This window comes from Erinaceus europaeus, chromosome 3, assembly GCF_950295315.1.
Source record: "Erinaceus europaeus chromosome 3, mEriEur2.1, whole genome shotgun sequence".
NCBI lineage: Eukaryota > Metazoa > Chordata > Mammalia > Eulipotyphla > Erinaceidae > Erinaceus > Erinaceus europaeus.
In genome coordinates, this window is record NC_080164.1 from 124,314,168 (window position 1) to 124,334,101 (window position 19,934).

At 37.6% G+C, this 19,934-nt stretch overlaps 1 protein-coding gene across 1 annotated transcript in view; it reads right to left on the minus strand.

Annotated features, from left to right (window-relative positions):
- The window catches only part of BTC (betacellulin), a 543,453-nt gene that overhangs the window by 318,431 nt on the left and 205,088 nt on the right, over nt 1–19,934 (minus strand). The gene's annotated exons all lie outside the window — the stretch shown is intronic.

Genomic DNA, 19,934 nt, shown 5'->3' on the forward strand with positions numbered 1-19,934 from the left:
AACCTCTGCATCCCTGTAGGTCTGAGCTCACATTCCGTGGTCACAGCTAGGAACATTCTAGGCTGCGCCAATTTCAGGACCCATCATCCTTGGGTGATAGGTAGAGCATGCTATCCCACCTCTCTTCAGAGAATGGAACATTCCCTGCCATTGTTGATTCACATTGAGGACCAGGCCCTATAGGGGCCCACAACAAAGGGGTACATTATGTTGTTCCTGATGGAGATGACCAGTGACAGTGGTGAGAAAGATCTGTTAGAGGTCTAGGCTCATCATGCCTGTGGGAATCCCAGGACTCCTGAATAGGGCTCCAGGTGATGGGGTAGCCTGATAGTGACTAAAGAGTCATCATTAAAGTATGCCAGGTCTCTTGCCTTTATTCAGCTTTTATAGTTCTTATTTTGTCTGACAGGGTTAGCTTTGGAGTGATTAAGGGACGTGCAATAGAAGGTAGGTGAGGAGAGTATCTAGGTCTAAGTAGAAACTATTTCATTAGGTACTCTATGGTATCTTTTTAGGTCTTCTTGTTTGCTGCATTTATTGACTCACTGCCAACTACTGTACACATTTTCTTTAAGGTGTATGTTTTCCCCTAACTCCTGCATATATGTACTTATGCCCCACCTCATGGACCCTGGTCTATATCTAGGGTTTGAGATTTGTTAAGAAGTGTACCACCTGAAATGAATTTAAGGAGTCTTATGAGCTAGGAAAGGACTCACCAGAGTGATGAAATTGGTGGGTTCACATTCCACACCTGACATCTCTGGATGTAGTCTGAGGTGAAACATGCTGAGTTGGTACTGGTTGCATTGATTAGGTTGGGATCAGTAGGTGCAGTATCAGTTGGAATGAATTGGGAGAAGGATGCAGGAAAATGAGCCTCACCCTAGAGGTTTCAGGACTGGGAGAAATATGGGCTTTATAGAAAAAGGGCAGGGTTCCTGCTGTCTTAGGGTTTAAAAAAGCAATAGATAGTTATAGCTATAACCAAATCATTTGGCAATTGGGTTAACTTTGAAAATCCCATTGTTAGCTATTATGAATTGTGCTGCTATGAACATAGGAGTACACACCTCTTTTTGCTTGGGTGTTATGGAGTCCTTGGGGTATAACCACAGGAGAGGAATTACTGGGTCATATGGAAGGTCCATTTCTAGCCTTGTGAGAGTTTTCCAGACTGCTCTCCACAGAGGCTGGACCAATTTACATTCCCACCAGCAATGCAAAAGGGTTCCTCTGTCCCCACAGCCTCTCCAGCATTTGTTGCTGCTGTCCTTTTTGATATATGCCATTCTTACAGGACTGAGGTGGTATCTCAGTGTTGTCTTAATTTGCATTTCTCTGACAATCAGTAGTTTTTCATATGTTTGTTAGCCTTTTGGATCTCCTCTGAGGTGAATGTTTTGTTCATATCCTCTGCCCATTTTTGGATGGGGTCATTTGCTTTTTTGGTGCTAAGTTTGCTGAGCTCTTTATATATTTTGGTGATTAGTCTCTTTTATGTATGGCATGTGAAGATCTTCTCCCATTCTGTGAGGGGTCTCTTGGTTTGTGTGATACTTTTTTTGGCTGTGCAGAAGCTTTTCAATTTGATGTAGTCCCATTGGTTTGTTTCTGCTTTAGTCTTCCTTGTAATTGGGTTTATTTCATCAAAGATGTCCTTGAGGTGTAGGTGGGAAAGTGTTTTACCAATATTTTCCTCTAAGTATTTGATTGTTTCTGGTCTAACATCCAGGTCTTTGATCCATTTGGAGTCGATTTTTGTTTCTGGCGAGATAAAGTGGTTCAATTTCATTCTTCTGCAGGTTACAACCCAGTTTTCCCAGCACCATTTATTGAAGAGAGCCTCCTTCTTACATTTAATGCTTTCGGCCCCCGTATCAAAGATTAGATGTCCATAGGTGTGAGGATTTATTTCTGGGCTTTCAATTCTGTTCCACTGGTCTGTGTGCCTATTTTTGTTCCAGTACCTTGCTGTTTTCATGATAATGGCTTTATAATGTAGTTTAAGGTCTGGGAGTGTGATGCCTCCATTTCTGTTTCTTTTCCTCAAGATGGCTTTGACAATTCTAGGTGTTTTCAGGTTCCAGATAAATGATTGTAGTGTTTGTTCTATTCTCTTAAAGAAGCTTGGTAGAACTTTGATGGATATTGCATTAATTTTGTGTATGGCTCTGGGGAGAATATTCATTTTGATGATATTTATTCTTCCAATCCATGAGCATGGGATATCTTTCCATTTCTTGGTATCAGTTTCTATTTCCTTGAGTAGCGACTCATAGTTTACAGTATCTAAGTCTTTCACTTTTTTGGTCAACTTTATTCCTAGGTATTTGATTGATTTTGCTGAAACAGTAAATGGGAGAGATTTCTGGATGTCTTCTTCTTCAGATTTAGTGTTTGCATAAAGAAATGCCACTGATTTTTGTACATTGATTTTGTAGCCTGATACCTTGCTATATTGCCTAATAACTTCCAGTAATTTTCTGCTGGATTCTTTAGGTTTTTCTATGTATACTATCATATCAAATGATATGCAAATAGTGAGAGCTTGACTTCTTCCCTTCAAATCTGTATTCCTTTGATTTCTTTCTCTTGCCTGATTGCTATGGCAAGAACTTCCAATACTATGTTGAAGAGTAACGGTGACAGTGGACAGCCCTGTCTAGTCCCTGATCTGAGGGGGAATGCTTTCAGCTTCTGTCCATTGAGTATGATGTTGGCTGTAGGTTTGCAATATACAGATTCCACTATCTTGAGGAATTTCCCATCTATTCCCATTTTTTGTAGAGTTTTGAGTATGAATGGGTGTTGGATTTTGTCAAAGGCTTTCTCTGCATCTATTGAGATAATCATACGTTTTTTGGCTTTGCTTTTATTGATGTGGTGAATGACATTGATTGACTTATGGATGTTGAACCAGCCTTGCATTCCTGGGATGAATCCCACTTGGTTGTGATGGACAATCTTTTTGATGTGCTGCTGTATCCGGTTGGCCAAGATCTTGTTTAATATTTTGGCATCTATGTTCATCAGAGATATTGGTCTGTAGTTTTCCTTTTTTGTTGTGTCCCTATCTGCTTTTGGCATCAGGGTGATGTTGGCTTCATAGAAGGTGGAAGGGAGTATTCCTGTTTCTTCAGTCTTATGGAATAGCTTAAGAAGTATGGGTACTAACTGTTTCCTGAAAGTTTTGTAGAATTCGTTTGTGAAGTCATCTGGCCCAGGACTTTTGTTGTTGGGGAGATTCTTAATAACGGTTACAATTTCTTTGTCTGTGGTTGGTGCATTTAGGTTTTGTAGTTCTTCTTCGTTCAGTTTTGCAAAGGCATATGTTTCTAGGAATTGTTCCATTTCTTCCAGATTCTCTAGCTTGGTGGCGTATAGTTTTTTATAGAAGTTTCGCAGGATTGTCTGGATTTCTGTGGTGTCAGTTGTGATATCTCCTCCATCGTTTACAATTCTATTAATTTGAGTCTTCTCTCTTTTTTGTTTGGTGAGTCTGGCTATGGGTTTGTCAACTTTGTTTAATCTTTCAAAGAACCAACATTTGGCTTCATTGATCTTTTGTATGGTTCTCTTATTTTCAATGTTGTTTATTTCTGTTCTAATTTTAGTGATTTCTGTCCTTCTGGTTGCTTTAGGGTTCCTTTGTTCCTCTTCTAAGTCCTTGAGGTGTGCAGTAAAGTCATTCATTTGAGCTTTTTCTTGTTGTTTAATGTGTGATTGTATGGCTATGAGTTTCCCTCTCAATACTGTTTTAGCTGTGTCCCAAATATTTTGACAACTTGTGTCTTCATTTTCATTTGTTTCCAGGAACATTTGAATTTCCTGCTTGAGTGACTCTCTGACCCAGTGGTTCTTAAGGAGTATGTTGTTTAGTTTCCAAATTCTGTGACTTTTAATAATTTTCTGTTTGTTGTCAAATGTTAGTTTTACTCCACTGTGGTCTGAGAAGATATTTGGGATGATTTCAATGTTTTTGAATTTATTGATGCTGTCTTTGTGGCCTAACATGTGGTCTATCCTTGAGTATGTGTTATGTGGATTTGAAAAGAAGGTATATTCCAGTTTTTTTTTAGGTGAAGGACTCTGAAAATGTCCAAGAGGTCTAGTCTGTCAATCTCTTCATTTAATTCTCTTGTATCTTTGTTGATTTCTGCTTTGTTGATCTGTCTAATTGTGAGAGTGGGGTATTAAAGTCTCCCACTATTATTGTATTACTATTGATGTATTTTTTGAAGTTATTTCAGTAGGTGCTTGATGTATTTAGATAGTCCCTCATTGGGTGCATAGATGTTAATAACTGTTAAGTCTTCTTGCCTCACCATCCACCCAGAGATTTTTACTTTGGTGCCCTACTCCAAACTCAGTCCAATTCACTTTGAGTTTCCCTTTCTGTTCTTATTTCTTAACTTCTGTTTATGCATAGAATCATCCCATACTCATCTTTGTCTTTCTGACTTAGCTCACTTAACATAATTCCTTCTAGCTCCCTCCAGGATGGGTAAGAGAAAGTGGGTTCATTCCTCTTAATAGCTGCATAGTATTCCATTGTGTAAATATACCACAGCTTTCTCAGCCATTCATCTGTTGTTGGGCACCTGGTTTGCTTCCAGGTTTTAGCTATTACTAATTGTGATACTATGAATATGGGTGTACACATATCATTTTGGTTGTGGTTCTGGAGTCCTTAGGATATATTCCTAAGAGAGAGATTACTGCGTCATATGGGAGGTCTATTTCTGGCCTTGTGAGAGTCCTCCAGACTGCTCTCCACAGAGGTTGGACCAATTACATTCCCACCAGCAGTGTGGGAGTGTTCCTTTATCGCCACAACCTCTCCAGCTTTTGTTGCTGCTGTCACTTTTGATGTATGCTATTCGTGTGATGCCTCCATTTCTGCTTCTTTTCCTCAAGATTGCTTTGGCGATTCTAGGTGTTTTCTGGTTCCAGATAAATTATTGTAATTTTTTTTCTAATCTATTGAAGAAACTTGGTGGGACTTTGATGGGTATCACACTAAATTTGTATATGGTTCTGAGTAGAATATTCATTTTAATTATATTAATTCCAAATCCATGAGTATGGGATATCTTTCTATTTCTTGGTATCATTTTCTATTTCTTTGAATAGTTTTCAGTATATAAGTCTTTCACTTCTCTGGTCATGTTTATTCCTAGGTATTTTATTGATTTTGCCACAACAGTGAATGGGAGTGATTTCTGGATAGCCTCTTTTTTGGATTTAGTGTTTGCTTAAAGAAATGCCACTGATGTTTGTACATTTATTTTTGTAGCCTGGCAACCTTGCTATATGGCCTAATGATTTCCAGTAGCTTTCTGCTTCATTCTTTAGGTTTTTTCTCTGCATACTATCATATCATCTGAAACTACCGAGACTTTGATTTCTTCCCTTCCAATCTGTATTCCTTTGATTCCTTTTTCTTGCCTGATTGCTATGGTGAGAACTTCCAGTAAAATGTTGAAGAGTAATGATGATATTGGACAGCCTTGTTTAGTCCACGATCTGAAGGGGAATGCTTTTAGCTTCTCTCCATTGAGAATTATGTTGGCTGTAGGTTTTCTGTATAAAGACTCCAGTATCTTGAGGAGTTTGCCATCTATTCTAATTTTTTGTGGTGTTTTTATTATGAATAGGTATTAGATTTTGACAAAGGCTTTCTCTGATTCTATTGAGATAATCATGTGGTTTTTGGCTTTGCTTTTGTGGTAGATGACATTGATTGACTTATGTATGTTGAACCAGCCTTGCATTCCTGAGATAAATCCCACTTGGTTGTGATGGACGATCTTTTTGACATACTGCTGTATCAAATTGGCTAGGATCTTGTTCAGTATTTTTGGCATCTATGTTCATCAGAGATATTTGTCTGTAGTTATCCTTTTTTGTTGTGTCCCTATCTGCTTTTGGTATCAGGGTGATGTTGACTTCATAGAAGGTGGAAGGGAGTGTTCCCGTTTCTTCAGTTTTTTTGAAGTATAGGTATTAACTGTTTACTGAAGGTTTTGTAGAATTCTTTGTAAAGCCATCTGGTCCTGGACTTTTGTTGTTGGGATAATTCTTGATAACTGTTTCGATTTCTTTGTCTGTGATTGGTGCACTTAGGTTCTGTAGTTCTTCCAGGTTCATTTTTGGAAGGGTATGTTTCTAGGAATTCTTCCATTTCTTCAAGATTCTCTAGCTTAGTGGCATATAGTTGTTTGTAGAAATTTTGCATATTTTCTTTGCTTTTTTGTGGTGTTTGTCATGATATCTCTTCTATAGTTTACAATTCTGTTTTTATTTGTCTTCCACCCCCTTTTTTTTAGTGAGTTGGCTAAGGGTTTGTCAATTTTGTTTAGTTTTTCAAAGAAACAACATTTGGCTTCATTGACATTTTGTATGGTTCTCTTACTTTTAGTTTTGTTTATTTCCACTCTAATTTTGGTGATTTCAGTCCTTCTGGTTGCTTTAAGGTTCATCTTGCTCCTCTTCTTATAAGTCTTTAAGGCATACATTAAGATCGTTTACTTGAGCCTTTTCTTGTTCTCTAATATGTGCTTGTATGGCTATGAGTTTTTCTCTAAGTACTGTTTTAGCTGTGTCCCAAATATTTTGGTAGCTCATGTCTTCAATTCCATTTATTTCTAGGAATACTTGGATGTCTTGCTTGAGTTCCTCCTTGACCCAGTGGTTATTAAGCAGTATGTTGTTGAGTTTCTAATTTTTGTGGCTTTTAGTAATTTTCGGTTTATTGTTGAGTGTTAGCTTTATTCTACTGTGGTCTGAGAATATGTTTAGGTTGATTTCAATGCTCTTGAATTTGTTGATACTGTCTTTGTGGCCTACCCTGTGATCTGTCCTTGAGGATGTGCTGTGTGGATTTTAAAAGAATGTGTATTCCAGTTTCTTGGGGTGAAGAAATCTGAAAATGTCCAGGAGGTATAGTCTATCTCTTCAATTAATTCTCTTGTTTCTTTGTTGGTTCTCTGCTTAGTTGATCTGTCTAAGTATGAGAGTGGGGTGTTGAAGTCTCACACTATTATGTACTACTACTGATGTATTTTTGTAGTTCTTTCAATAAGTGTTTGATGTATTTGGATGGGCCTCATTGGGTGCATAGATGTTAATAATTAAATCTTCATAGATGAATCTTGCATAGATGTTAAGTCTTGCATAGATGTTAATAGCTAAATCTTCTTGGTTGATTGATCCTCTAGTCATTATGTAATGGCCTTGCCAATCTTTTATTACTTTATTTAATTTAAAATCTATGTGTGAGAAATGAGAATGGCCATTCCTGCCTTGATTGTGGTCCATTAGCTTGTACGATAGTTTTCCATCCTTTCACTTTAAGTCTGTTTTTGTCTTATTGGGTCAGGTGTGATTCTCGCAAGCAGCATATGTTGGGTTGTGTTTTCTTAACTTTTCTCCCACTCTTTGTCTTTTAATAGGTGAATTTAAGCCACTGACATTTATTGATATTATGTATTTAAGGTATTGCAGTGCCATTGTTCAACAGTTTTTTATTTGCTTTGATATATGTCTAGTATTTTGGCGATATTATTGTTTATAGGAGGTCTCTTAAAACCCCTTTCAGGGCAGGCTTTGTGATAGTTGCCTCCTTCAACTGTTGCTTGTCTGAGAAGGTTTTTATCCCTCCATCTAGTCTGAAGGAAAGTCTAGCAAGATATATTATCCTTGGTTGAAACCCTTTTTCATTGAGAGCTTGGTAGATATGTTACCATTCTCTTCTGCCTCTTAGAGTTTGATTGGAGAAGTCTGCTGATGATTTTATGGGTTTTTCCCTGTACATGACTTTTTGTTTTTCTCTTGCAGCCTTTAGGATCCTTTCTTTATTCCTACTTCTTTCCATTGTAACTATGATGTGTGTTGGTGTTTTAGGAGCTACTTTTAAGAGGATAAAATGAATCAATGTGGACCCAACTCCACATATGTAATTTTGGGAATTATTAAATGGGTCCTTGATTTGCATATAATATTTCTCACTAATTTCAAAATATATGTGTCTCTCCCACACTTATGGTCATCTAATTTTTGAAAGGGGGGATCAAACTATTAAATGGAGAAAAGTGAGTCTCTTCAACAAATGGTGTTGGAAAAATTGAGTTGAAATGTGTTGAAGAATGAAGCAGAACCACTACATTTTACCACACACAAAGGTAAACTCTAAATGGATCAAGCACCTAGATGTTATACCAGAAACTATCAAAATGTATATATCTTAAGATGAAATATTTTGTGTACTAAAATATAGTATTATACACTTAAACATAATTAATAGAAGGAGGTAGAATAGCAGTGGATAAAGCCTAGAACTTTGAATTTGAATCCGTCTGCTCTGAAACTTTGAATGACTTTTCTGAGAGTATCTCTAAAACTGGAACAATTATTATTTGTTTTGGATACAGACAGGGAGAAAGTGAGAGACAGAGATAAATTGCTCATGAAGTTTCCCTGTAGGCGGGAACTGAGGGGTTGAACTTGGGTCCTTGCTCATGATAATATGTGTGCTCAACCTAGGCACCACAATACAGTTCCAAACTTTTTGTTTCACAAGGAACAAACTTACTACAAGGAAAGATGGATGTACCCCTAATTAACTGAAAGTTTCATTGGTAATTATACAGAAGCATTCCAATTCACTTACTGATTATTCTTCTCAGTCTTATCAACTAGAACGGATTATAGATTACTTCCCAAATAGAGCAGTGTGTGTATGTGTGTGTGTGTGTGTGTGTGTGTGTGTGTGCAGTCAGGAGAAGAAAAGGAGCACAGAGCTCAAACTTCTTTCTACCTTAGGATTTCTTGGTATGTTTTTAACAATTGCCATTCATAAAACTAGACACACAATTATAGTTTCCCTAAAGCAAGTGGATATCAGAACAAGGATTCTGATACAGTAATTCTGACAACCTGAATCAATCCACTTTTTTTAACTGGTTCATGATACACCCATATTCTTATTTTTAATTTTTTTTATTTAAAAAAGGAAACATTAACAAAACCATAGGATAAGAAGAGTACAAATCCACACAGTTCCCACCACAAGATCTCTGTACCCCATCCCCTCCCCTGATAGCTTTCCTATTCTTTATCCCTCTGGGAGTATGGACCCAAGGTCATTGTGGGATGCAGAAGGTGGAAGGTCTGACTTCTGTAACTGCTCCCCCGCTGAACATGGGCATTGACAAGTCTATCCATACTCCCAGCCTTCCTCTCCCTAGTGGGTGAGGGCTCTGGGGAAGCAGAGGTCCAGGACACGTTGGTGGGGTTGTCTGTATTTGTATATAATCCCCACCCCCTTTTTTTAAGGTCCTGTCTTCTCTTCCTTTCCAAGCTATACATAATCCTATTACTACATTTGAATGTCCTTCTTTTTCCTCTTATCTGGGTCCTGATGGAGTTTGTGCATTTTGATCACACTTTGTAGTTTCAGAAGCACTTTTATGCATGTTATCTCATCTGACCCTTCCACCTGTCCCGTGGAGTTGGCAGAGAGCTATTATTATCTTCACTTTGCAGATGAAGAAAGTGAAACTCTGTAGCTGCAGTGGCTTGCTGAAGGTTAGAGAAGTGAAAGTTGAAAAGTCAGGCCTTGAACTGAAATCTTCAGACTTTGAGCTCAGCACATGTAAATGCTGAGCAATGAAAAGAGATGAATTCCAAATGCAAGCTGTATCAGGGAGTAAAGTGCATTTATAATAAATGAACTTATTATTAGATAAGAGTTCTAGTCTCCTAAATGAGTTACTATGAATAAATCTACCTATTAAAATATATAGTTTTAGGGGCTGGAGGTACGCTATGTAGGGCATACATCTTGCCACAAGCACAAACCCAAGCACCACTTACAAAGTGTTCTGGCACTGGAGGAAACTCCTGTTCTGCAGTCTCTCTCTCTCTCTGTGTGTGTGTGTGTGTGTGTGTGTGTGTGTGTGTGTGTGTGTGTGTGTTGTGTCTGTCTATCTATATATCTACCTATCTGAATGAAAAAGCAGTATGGAACAGAAATGACATATGCGTGGGCCCTAGGATCTACAAGAAAAAATATAATTTCCTTGAAAATTTGACCTAATGTCACAATTGGAGTAAATTTTATCCAAGTTGTTTTTAAGTTATGCAGTAAATATTATAAAAATTACTTCCTACAAAATATTATGACTTAGAATGGTGATGTTATTGAATTTTGTATGCACAAGGTATCAATCTGATTAGAAAAGTTTTTGATTTTACACTACTTTCCTTGCTGTCTATCTTTAGTAATATTGCTAATTAATTAATAGGTCAGATTTTTCCTTTTAAAAATGGATGGGGAGCCAGTTGGTGGCACACTTGGTTGAGAGGACATGTTGCCATGTACAAGGAACCAGGTTCAAGCCCCTGGTTCCCACTTGCAGAGGAAAGCTTCTCAAGTGGTGAAACAGTGCTCTTTCTCTCTTTCTACCTCTCGCTTGCACCTCAGATTCCCTTTATCTCTATCCAATAATTAAAAAAAATAAAGGGCAAATAACATTAGGTGTGATTCTTTGTAAGACCAGAACAGAAAAAGCATGTCTTTGTGCAGATTGCAATCTAAAAGAAAAGTTTGGCTTGCAGTTATCTGTCTCTTCTAAGGAATCTTGTGCTACATGTAGCTAGTGTGCTCCTTCTTCTGTCCTTTGCCTGCATGTGTATGTGTACTTACCACGTTGCTTTGCGTTTTTTTTCAGGAATTTTTGTTGCTGTTAGAAGAACAAAAAGTACTTTTCCAGAGACTTCACGTGTGGAATGACAACCCTTCAGCTTCATTACTCGGGTGAGACCTTTCCTTTCATAGTATACTCTAATTCCATCTCAGGTGGTTCACTTTCTAACAAAGTCCCCAAACCTAGATATACACCAGTTTCTGTGAGAGAGAGCTTATGTTCACACGTATCCATAAACTACTGCAAAATATATACCTGAAAGCAGAAGTACACTAGAGTTTGCATTGAGTACCTCCCTAACACTTCCTCTCCACTATTCCAAGCTTTGGGTCCATGATTGCTAAACTATTTTTTTGGCTTCGTATGTTAACTCTCTTTTCAATCACCAGGTTCCAGATGCCATCAGGATGCTAGCCAGGCTTCCCTCATTGAAGACCCCACCAATGTGTCCTGGAGCTCAGCTTCCCCAGAGACACACCCTACTAGGGTGTTGTTTTCGCCGGGCTAGGTTGTTTTTGCCGGGCTGGCTTCACGGGTGGGTAACAGACGACCAGGGACTCATGGTTGAGCTGTAGGCAGTATCTCTTTATTCATGCAGGACGCAGCACAATCTAAGACGAGCTAAGCTAAACTCAAGTTACCGTAAAACTTACAATGCTGTCTTTATATATACTTGCCAAGTAGGGTGGAAACAGGATGTGACATAGAGAGGGTGGAGAGAAAAGTGACTGGTGAAAATCAGAGTGTGACAAGGAGGGGGCAGAGCAGGCGAGAATCCTATCACTGAACCACCAATGCCCTGGAGGGAGTGCTTTATGTAAAAGTGATTTATGTAAATAGACCAAAGCTTTGAATGGGATTAAATCTATCCCTATATAGGCATATGGTTAAGCAGAAGCCAGGGGGAGCTGGCACACTATCCAACACTAGGGAAAGAGAGAGGCAGACTGGGAGTATGGACCGACCAGTCAACGCCCATGTTCAGCGGGGAAGCAATTACAGAAGCCAGACCTTCTACCTTCTGCAACCCTCAATGACCCTGGGTCCATGATCCCAGAGGGATAGAGAATGGGAAAGCTATCAGGGGAGGGGGTGGGATATGGAGATTGGGTGGTGGGAATTGTGTGGAGTTGTACCCCTCCTACCCTATGGTTTTGTTAATCCTTTCTTAAATAAAAAATTTTTTAAAAAAAGTAAATAAAATCTAAGCCCCCCTTTTTTGTTCCAGGTTTTTTTTTTTGTTTTTGTTTTTACTAGACTACAAATGGAAGATTTAATAAAATAGCTGCTAAATTTCAAAAAAAAAAAGTACTTTTCAACTTGAAATGAAATTTTGACTGCATAGACCCATTTGCTTTCAGAAATGGAGTAATGCAGCCGAGGAGTGGGCTGATAACTTGGCTGAGACTAGAGTGGGCATGATAAGTAGTAGGGAATGGAAGAGGTCAGAAAGAGAACATTGTAAGCAAAGAGATATACTTCATGTTGAAATATGTGGGTAGAGTATTACTGAATGATGTTGAGGTCAACTTTATGCCAGTGTTAGTGGGTGACTGATATGAAGTGGGTATTCAGCTCTGAATGAAAAATACCCGAGTGTCAGAAGGGCAACCGATGCTGAAAGTACTCACCAAGTGCGTTGACTGGTGTTGGATTCAAATGAAGCTGAAAAGCAGATGCTGGCTTCACCGAGAATGGTGAAAATACTTGCAAAGTCAATAAAGCAAACTAATGAGGAAGGACACTGTTTTGCATCAAACTGTATATCAGAAGGGCAGTAAATCTGTTGATAATAGAGAGAGAATTGTGTGTGTGAAAAACTTTAACATTTAGTCACTTAAATTTTTCATTTAACCTCTCTGAATTTAGTTTCTTTTTTTCCCTTCTGTTTATTTATTTATTTTTATTTATTGCCACAAGTTTTATTGCTGGACCTCAGTGCAAAAACAACAAATATGCCACTTCCAGTGGCCACTTTTTTCCATATATATATATATATATATATATATATATATATATATATATATATATATTGCTAGGTAGGACAGAAAGAAACTGAGGGAGCTAGAAAGGGTGAGAAGATAGACACTTGTAGACCTGCTTCATTGCTCATGAAGTCAACCCCCTGCATGTGGGGAGCAGGTGCTGGAACCTGGGTCCTTGTGCTTGTTAATATGTATGCTTATTCAGATGCTCCACTGCCCGGTCCCCTCATTTGCTTTCTAAGTTTGTTTATTGGCACATACTTAGAAAGATTTTGAGATCCTGTACTGAGATTATATATTATATTAAATATTAGAAAAGGTAAGGAGAAAAAGTAAATTTAGAAAACTACCACTTTTTAAAGTAACAGTTAAGGTAAAGTAAGATTGCGATAGTAGTAAGGGAGTTTGGAGAAGTATATGATTTAAATATATCTTAAAAATATATTCTAACAGATAAGACATGATCCAGAAAAATTTCTGTTGATCTCTATTAATATGGGAATGAGATAAAAAGAAATAAATTGAGAGATGATCAAATGTTAACTTGTAGACAGGCTATGTTAGCAACAGTAAAATAAATATTAATTAGGATGCAGAATATAATAATTCTTGTCAACAGACTACAAATCTAGGATTAACATGTGAGAAATTTATTATTCTCTTCATAGTGTTCAAAAACAAGAACAGACAAAATCACTAGGAGGAAGTCATAAGAAAAGTGAGAATCTAGGATAAACCCTGGCCAATTATAACATCTTCAGATAAGGAAGAGAGTGATCAGCAAAATATTCTGAGAATGAGCCAACAGGGCAATAAGTGTGTACATCTGGCAAAGCAAGGTGTTGTGGAGGTCATGAGAGGGCAAGTCCATTAAGATGATTGCAAGAAAGGGTAAACAGATATATTGTACTTTGTGTGAACCACTTTGTAGGAGATTTTTAAAATTACACAATTTTCCATTGGTCAAAATCCTGACACTGCCTAAAATTTTCCCAAAGTCTAGAGTATTGTTTTCACTGGTGAATCCATAGCACTACTGAATACTAAAAAAAAAAAAAAAAAAAAAAAAAAGTGTCTTTTGTCAGTTTTACTGGAGCTGCATGCACTTTTCCTAACATCCTCTTGTTTGCTCACTTACATTCAGTCTACACCTTGATGAGTTAGTAGATTAGTAGCAAAGTTGTATTGCTGGCACTGAAGTCCTTGATTCTGCACAGAGCACTTTCTACTTAAAGAGTTATTTTTTTCTACTTTATCGTAAATCTTATAAATTATTTCAAGGTATAAGTCAGAAAGTACCAGTTCCCACTTAGGTGTCCTACATTTATTACCCTATTGACTACAATAACCCAGTATAATGCATAGCATAAGAAGAATGGAATGGTTTTTTTTTAAATTTTTTTATTTATAAAAAGGAATCATTGACAAAACCATAGGATAAGAGGGGTACAACTCCACACAATTCCTACCACCAGAACTCTGTATCCCATCCCCTCCCCTGATAGCTTTCCTATTCTTTAACCCTCTGGGAGTATGGACCCAAGGTCATTGGGGGATGCAGAAGGTGGAAGGTCTGGCTTCTGTAATTGCTTTCCCGCTGAACATGGGCATTGACAGGTCGATCCATACTCCCAGCCTGCCTCTCACTTTCCCTAGTGGGGAAGGACTCTGGGGAAGCAGAGCTCCAGAACATTGTTGGGGTTGTCTGTTCAGGAAAGCCTGGTCAGTATCCTTCTAGCATCTGGAACCTGGTGGCTGAAAAGAGAGTTAACATACAAAGGCAAACAAATTGTTGATCAATCATGAACTTAAAGGCTGGAATAGTGCAGTTGAAGAGTCAGGGGGTTACTCCATTTTGTAGATAGCTAGTAGGCATAGTTTAGTTATATTCCAAAGGGCCTGTGGCTATACTAATTTTTTTGGAATGTTTTATCGATGTAATGTAGTAAAAATAGCTCACACTTATGTGCCAAACTGTTATAAGTGCTTGGCATACATTAACTCATTTGAACCTAACAACAAATCTATGAGGTAGTTAGGTCTTATTATTTCCACTTTTATATTTGAGGGCACTGAGTCTCAAAGAGATTAAATAACTTGCACAAGTCTAGCTACAGAGTTCAAACTCCTTTTAACAACAAGGCAACAAAACACAACCCAACACAATATAACAGCACATCATGCAATTCTCTTTTAAAAGAGATGTATTTATTTTCATTTCTTTATTATGAGAGATGAGGGAAGGAAAACAAAAAGACCAGCGCATCACTCACTTCTGGCATGAAGTGGTACCAGGGATTGAATCTTCAAACTCTGGGACTTCAGGCCAGCAAACCTTGTGTTCTAAAAGGTTGGTCTATCTTCCCCAACCCTTGATGCATAATTCTAAATAATATTTTCAACTCTTTTCTAAATAATCTCTCCTCCCTAGTAATAAGAGTTTATTATTAACAATATTTATATATTTTCCTCATATTTGGGATCTATTCTCTACCCTAATACAGCTTTTCTAGGCTTTTTCCACTCTGTCACTATCTTCCCAGACAATACTTTTAGTTCACCTGAATGTTAGCTATCGGGCTCAATTACTAAAATTACTAATGTCATAGGCTCCTTAGAACAAAACGGACTTCCTAGTTTCTTTCCACATGAAGACGCCTAGTTTCATCTGTTCTATTCTTACCTTTGGTTCCTGTTTATTAAATAATTTGTCCTGCTTTATATCTTACTGTCTTTTAGCCACCAAGTTGCAGACACTACCATGACACCATACTGACTTCCCTGGGCAGACAGCCTCACTAATATGTCCCAAAGTCTTGACTCTCCAGAGACCTATTCCACTAGGGTAAGATAGAAAGAGGCTGGGGGGTCTGGATCAACCTGCCAACATCCATGTTCAGTGGAGAAGCAATTACAGAAGCCAGACCTTCCACCTTCTGCATCCCATAAAGAATGTTGGTCCATACTCCCAGAGGGATAATGAATACGGAAGCTTCAAATGGAGAGGATGGAATACAGAACTCTGGTGGTGGGAACTGCATGGAATTGTACCCCTGTTGTCTTACAATCTTGTTAATAATTATTAAATCACTAATAAATTTTTTTAAAAAAAAAGTGGTATGGGAGATGGTGCAGGAGATAAAGCATTGGACTCTCAAGCATGGGGTCTTGAGTTCAATCCCTGGCAGCACATGTACCAGAGTGATGTCTGGTTCTTTCTCTCTCTCCTCCCATTGTCATAATAAATAAAATATTTAAAGGAAAAACTTAAAAAATAAAATAAAAATTTAAGAAAGTCAGTCTTGGGACCCCAAAATGTGTAAAAATCCCACCTAACTCCACAGGACAAAAATAAGCTCAAACTGAAAGGATAGAAAACCATCATACAAGCTAATGTACCACAACCAAAAATGCATGGACAGTTATACTCATATCCAACACAATAAAATTAAAAAAATAAAGTAATCAGACCTATACCTAACACACACACACACACGCACACACGCACACATGCACACACGCACACATGCACACACGCACACACACACATTCCTTTTGTGAATTTAAGACAAACTATAAAAGAACCGGTTAGGGTATCAAAATTTTTGTGACCTGGCAGTATGTGACTCCTAGGAGAACAGAATAGGAAAATATGTCAGATATTAAAGACCTGGACAATTTTTTTAAAGTTTATTAGTGATTTAATTTTGCTTTACAAAATTACATGATAACAGACTGCATACCATTTCTACCACCGGAGTTCTGTGTTGTCGATCCTTCCATTGTGAACTACAGCAGTTCTCCTAAGGTTGTAGATATGGATTAACTATTATTTCTACAACTACCTGTCTATATTTGTATTTACTCTTTTTGTTCCTAGGAAGACCTAGACTATTGAGCTCTACACCTACGGCTCCTGGGGAACTCATCACAATTCATCTCCTAAACTTAATACCATAGCCACCTAAACAACTCTAAGTTGACTCTAGTATTTCACAGTGTTAAGGTGACACTCCAAGGATAAATACAAACAAACATTTAGTCAAAATGACACTCTTCTTAAAATATGTATTTATTAATTAGAGAGAGGGGAGAGAGAACTAGAACATCACTCCAGCACATGCAATGCTGGGGACTGAACTTAGGACTTCATGCTTCTGCACTCATTCTTTGGTAGCACATATACTAAAATACAACTTCATGTTTCTTAGTCTAGTGCTATAACCACTGTGAAAATAATTGTAGTTTGGCTATAACATCAAGCTGAGTGGAGACCCAAAATGATCTTTCTTTTATTTTTGTATTTTTATTTTTTATTGATTTAATAATGATTGACAAGATAAAAGGGGTACAATTCCACACAATTACCACCACCAAAGTTCTGCATCCCTCTAGGAGCATGGACTCAGGATCATTATGGGGTTGCATAAGATCGAAGGTTTGGCTTCTGTAATTACTTCCCTGCTGGACATGGGCATTGACAGGTCTATTCAGATTCCTATTCTGCTTCTATCTTAGTGGGGTAGGGCTCTGAAGAGGTGGTGTTCTGGGACACATTGGTGAGATCATCTGCCCAGGGAAGTCAGGTAGGCATCATGGTAGCATCTGCATCTTGGTGGTTGAAAAGCATTAAGATATAAAGCAGAACAAATTGCTTAATGATCTTGCTTTCTTAGCAGTAATCTTTTGATTTTGCTGTTATTTTTCATTGACATGTCTTGTGCATTCTGGTGTTTGTTATTAAATATGCCACTTCCTCATAGTACAACATATTTTTCAAATTTGACATTCTTAATCCACACAGAGACCACAAACCACCAGTATTGGGATAGACGTAAAAATCAATGTATAAGAAGCAACCTCAAAGATTTTACCTATTCACAGATACCATCTAAAACTGAATTATTAGTTTTCACTGGTTAGCTAGATATGAATAAAGCTGAAATGGGAATAAACATAAAATTATCTAAAAATATTATGTTCATTCATTCAAGACCACTGATAATGCCTTAGTATATTTCAGAACTTAAATTTTAATAACGAACATTATAATCTCTGTTTGCTAAGACCTCAGAGTTTGGGAAGGAAATAAACAGAGTATATTAGCACGGGGTGGTGAGTTACATGTAAACAAAAATTGCTATGGGAACATACAGGGAACCATTGGATTATTTGAAAACAGGTAGAAGTCATTCTGTTTCCCTCTTTTGATTTGTGATTTTTCTCCTGAGGAATGCTTGCTTTAGAGAAAACTCACAAGTAAGAGCCCTTCAATGTCTTTCTATCTTTGCCAGGACATCAGTCCTCCAACACTTTGGCAGTTTCCTGAGTCTGCTTAGAACACAGGCACATGAGAAGCTGGAAATAGAGGTGTGCACAGGGAAATTTACAATGCTGTTGTGTTGTAATTCCATTAACTTGTGTTTTATAGACAATGCTAAACTTAGGTGGAAAAAAAAGATGAACACTGCCCTGGAAAGCATATATATGGTTCATAAAATTGTTAAAGGAGATCATTGTTTAAAAATTGGGATGCATTGGATCGACCTTCTCGTGGTGCATCCCGTGAGTACCCATTCATTGGGGAAACTGACGATCCTTCCTAGCTGACTGAATCCACATGGATCCCAGTCACTTTCAAAGTCAGCAACAAGCAGCTCCTGACAGCTTTCAACCTGACGCTGTTGACTGGCTACGGAAGAAGGGCAAACGCTAGAAGAAGAAGATTGTTTAAAAAAAAAATTAAGAACATTTTAGTAATGTGTTAGATTTTATAGGATGGAGTGAAAGTTTGAGGACCCTCTCTAGAAAACCAATAAAAATTCCAAATGTAAGGTTATTTACTGTGTTTATTATTATTTAAAATGTGAATATAATATTTCTGCTAGTGAAATGTCTCATACACCTTTCTGATATATTCTTTCAGATCACTTTTTGTGATGTGACAGATGCTGTGTCATCATATGTTACATCATTCAGTATAAATCCAGCTTGTGTATTTTTACTCTGTGTAGAGGTTAGAAGGTTATCATGAGACTTAAAGTGCCACTTATGACCCACTTTATTTATTGCCCTAAGAACATGCCTATAGGGCAGTTCAGAGAAAACAACTCTTATTTCAGTGTCAGTAAAGTATAAAAGTTTGTAATAACTTTATGCATTCACTCTTTTTCTCGTCTGTCTTCTTGCTTTCATCTCAGGGTGAAACCCAGGGGAACATAGAAGACCTGATGGGAAATTGAAATACAAGAAAAGTATTTTTAAAAAGTAGGGACTAGTAGCTCAGCAGGTTAAGCACAAGGTAGGGGAGAAACAGGGTACCCAGACCCACATTCCCCTCAAGGTAGCCTGCTCCAATATGCTTGGTGCTAGCATGGAGGGAACAGCAAGAACTGTGGCATTTTCATCACCTTAGGTAGCACTTCTTGTCTCTGAAGCCTATTTGTGGGAGCAAAAACCAGGAAACTAATGCAGTCATCATGGACTGGAGCTGTGAACACTGGTACACTTCTTGAGCCTAGGACATATTGGTTTTCACATTATTATAGCAGAAATAGCTGAAACAGAGTCCCAAATCCTTAAAAGTGAACAAAAACTAGGACATTAGTGGAAAGAAGAAATCAAGTCATGGATCAAAATTTAAATTATTATATATTCCAGAAGAATTGGCATTCTGACATCTCTAATCAGCACCACAAGTGATGCTTCTAGTTTTTGAAAGTATGCAGATAAGTTTTTGGTCTGGAAAAATGTCAGCATATCCCACAGATATTCTACCTAAAGCACATGTAAATATATAGAACCTGTATACATGTATTTTCAATATTAGTAGGGAAAAGTATTTTAGAATTGTATAAAATACTCTATGCGAATATTCAGCAAGGAGTAGTCTTGTGGTTTGTAACTATGAAGAAAATTATCCATACAGGCAGATAAAGAAGTAATATCTTTCTAATTATATTCCTTTTTCTATGAGGCTTCCTAAATTGAGACTGGATATTTGTTTAAAGAAATTGGAAGAAGAAGTAAATATCCAACCTGGGAACTCCAAAGGAGCTTAGTCAGTATGAATCCCTGAAAGTCAAGTTCGTTCTCTGAATGAGAATGAAAAGAGAACAAATTCTTTCTGTAATCTTTTGATCTCTTTATGGTTTCGTTGTTCATTCTACTGATTGTACTAGAAATAAGTTTCACTTCAGATATAATAGTTAATGATAAACGATCCAAAAGGAAA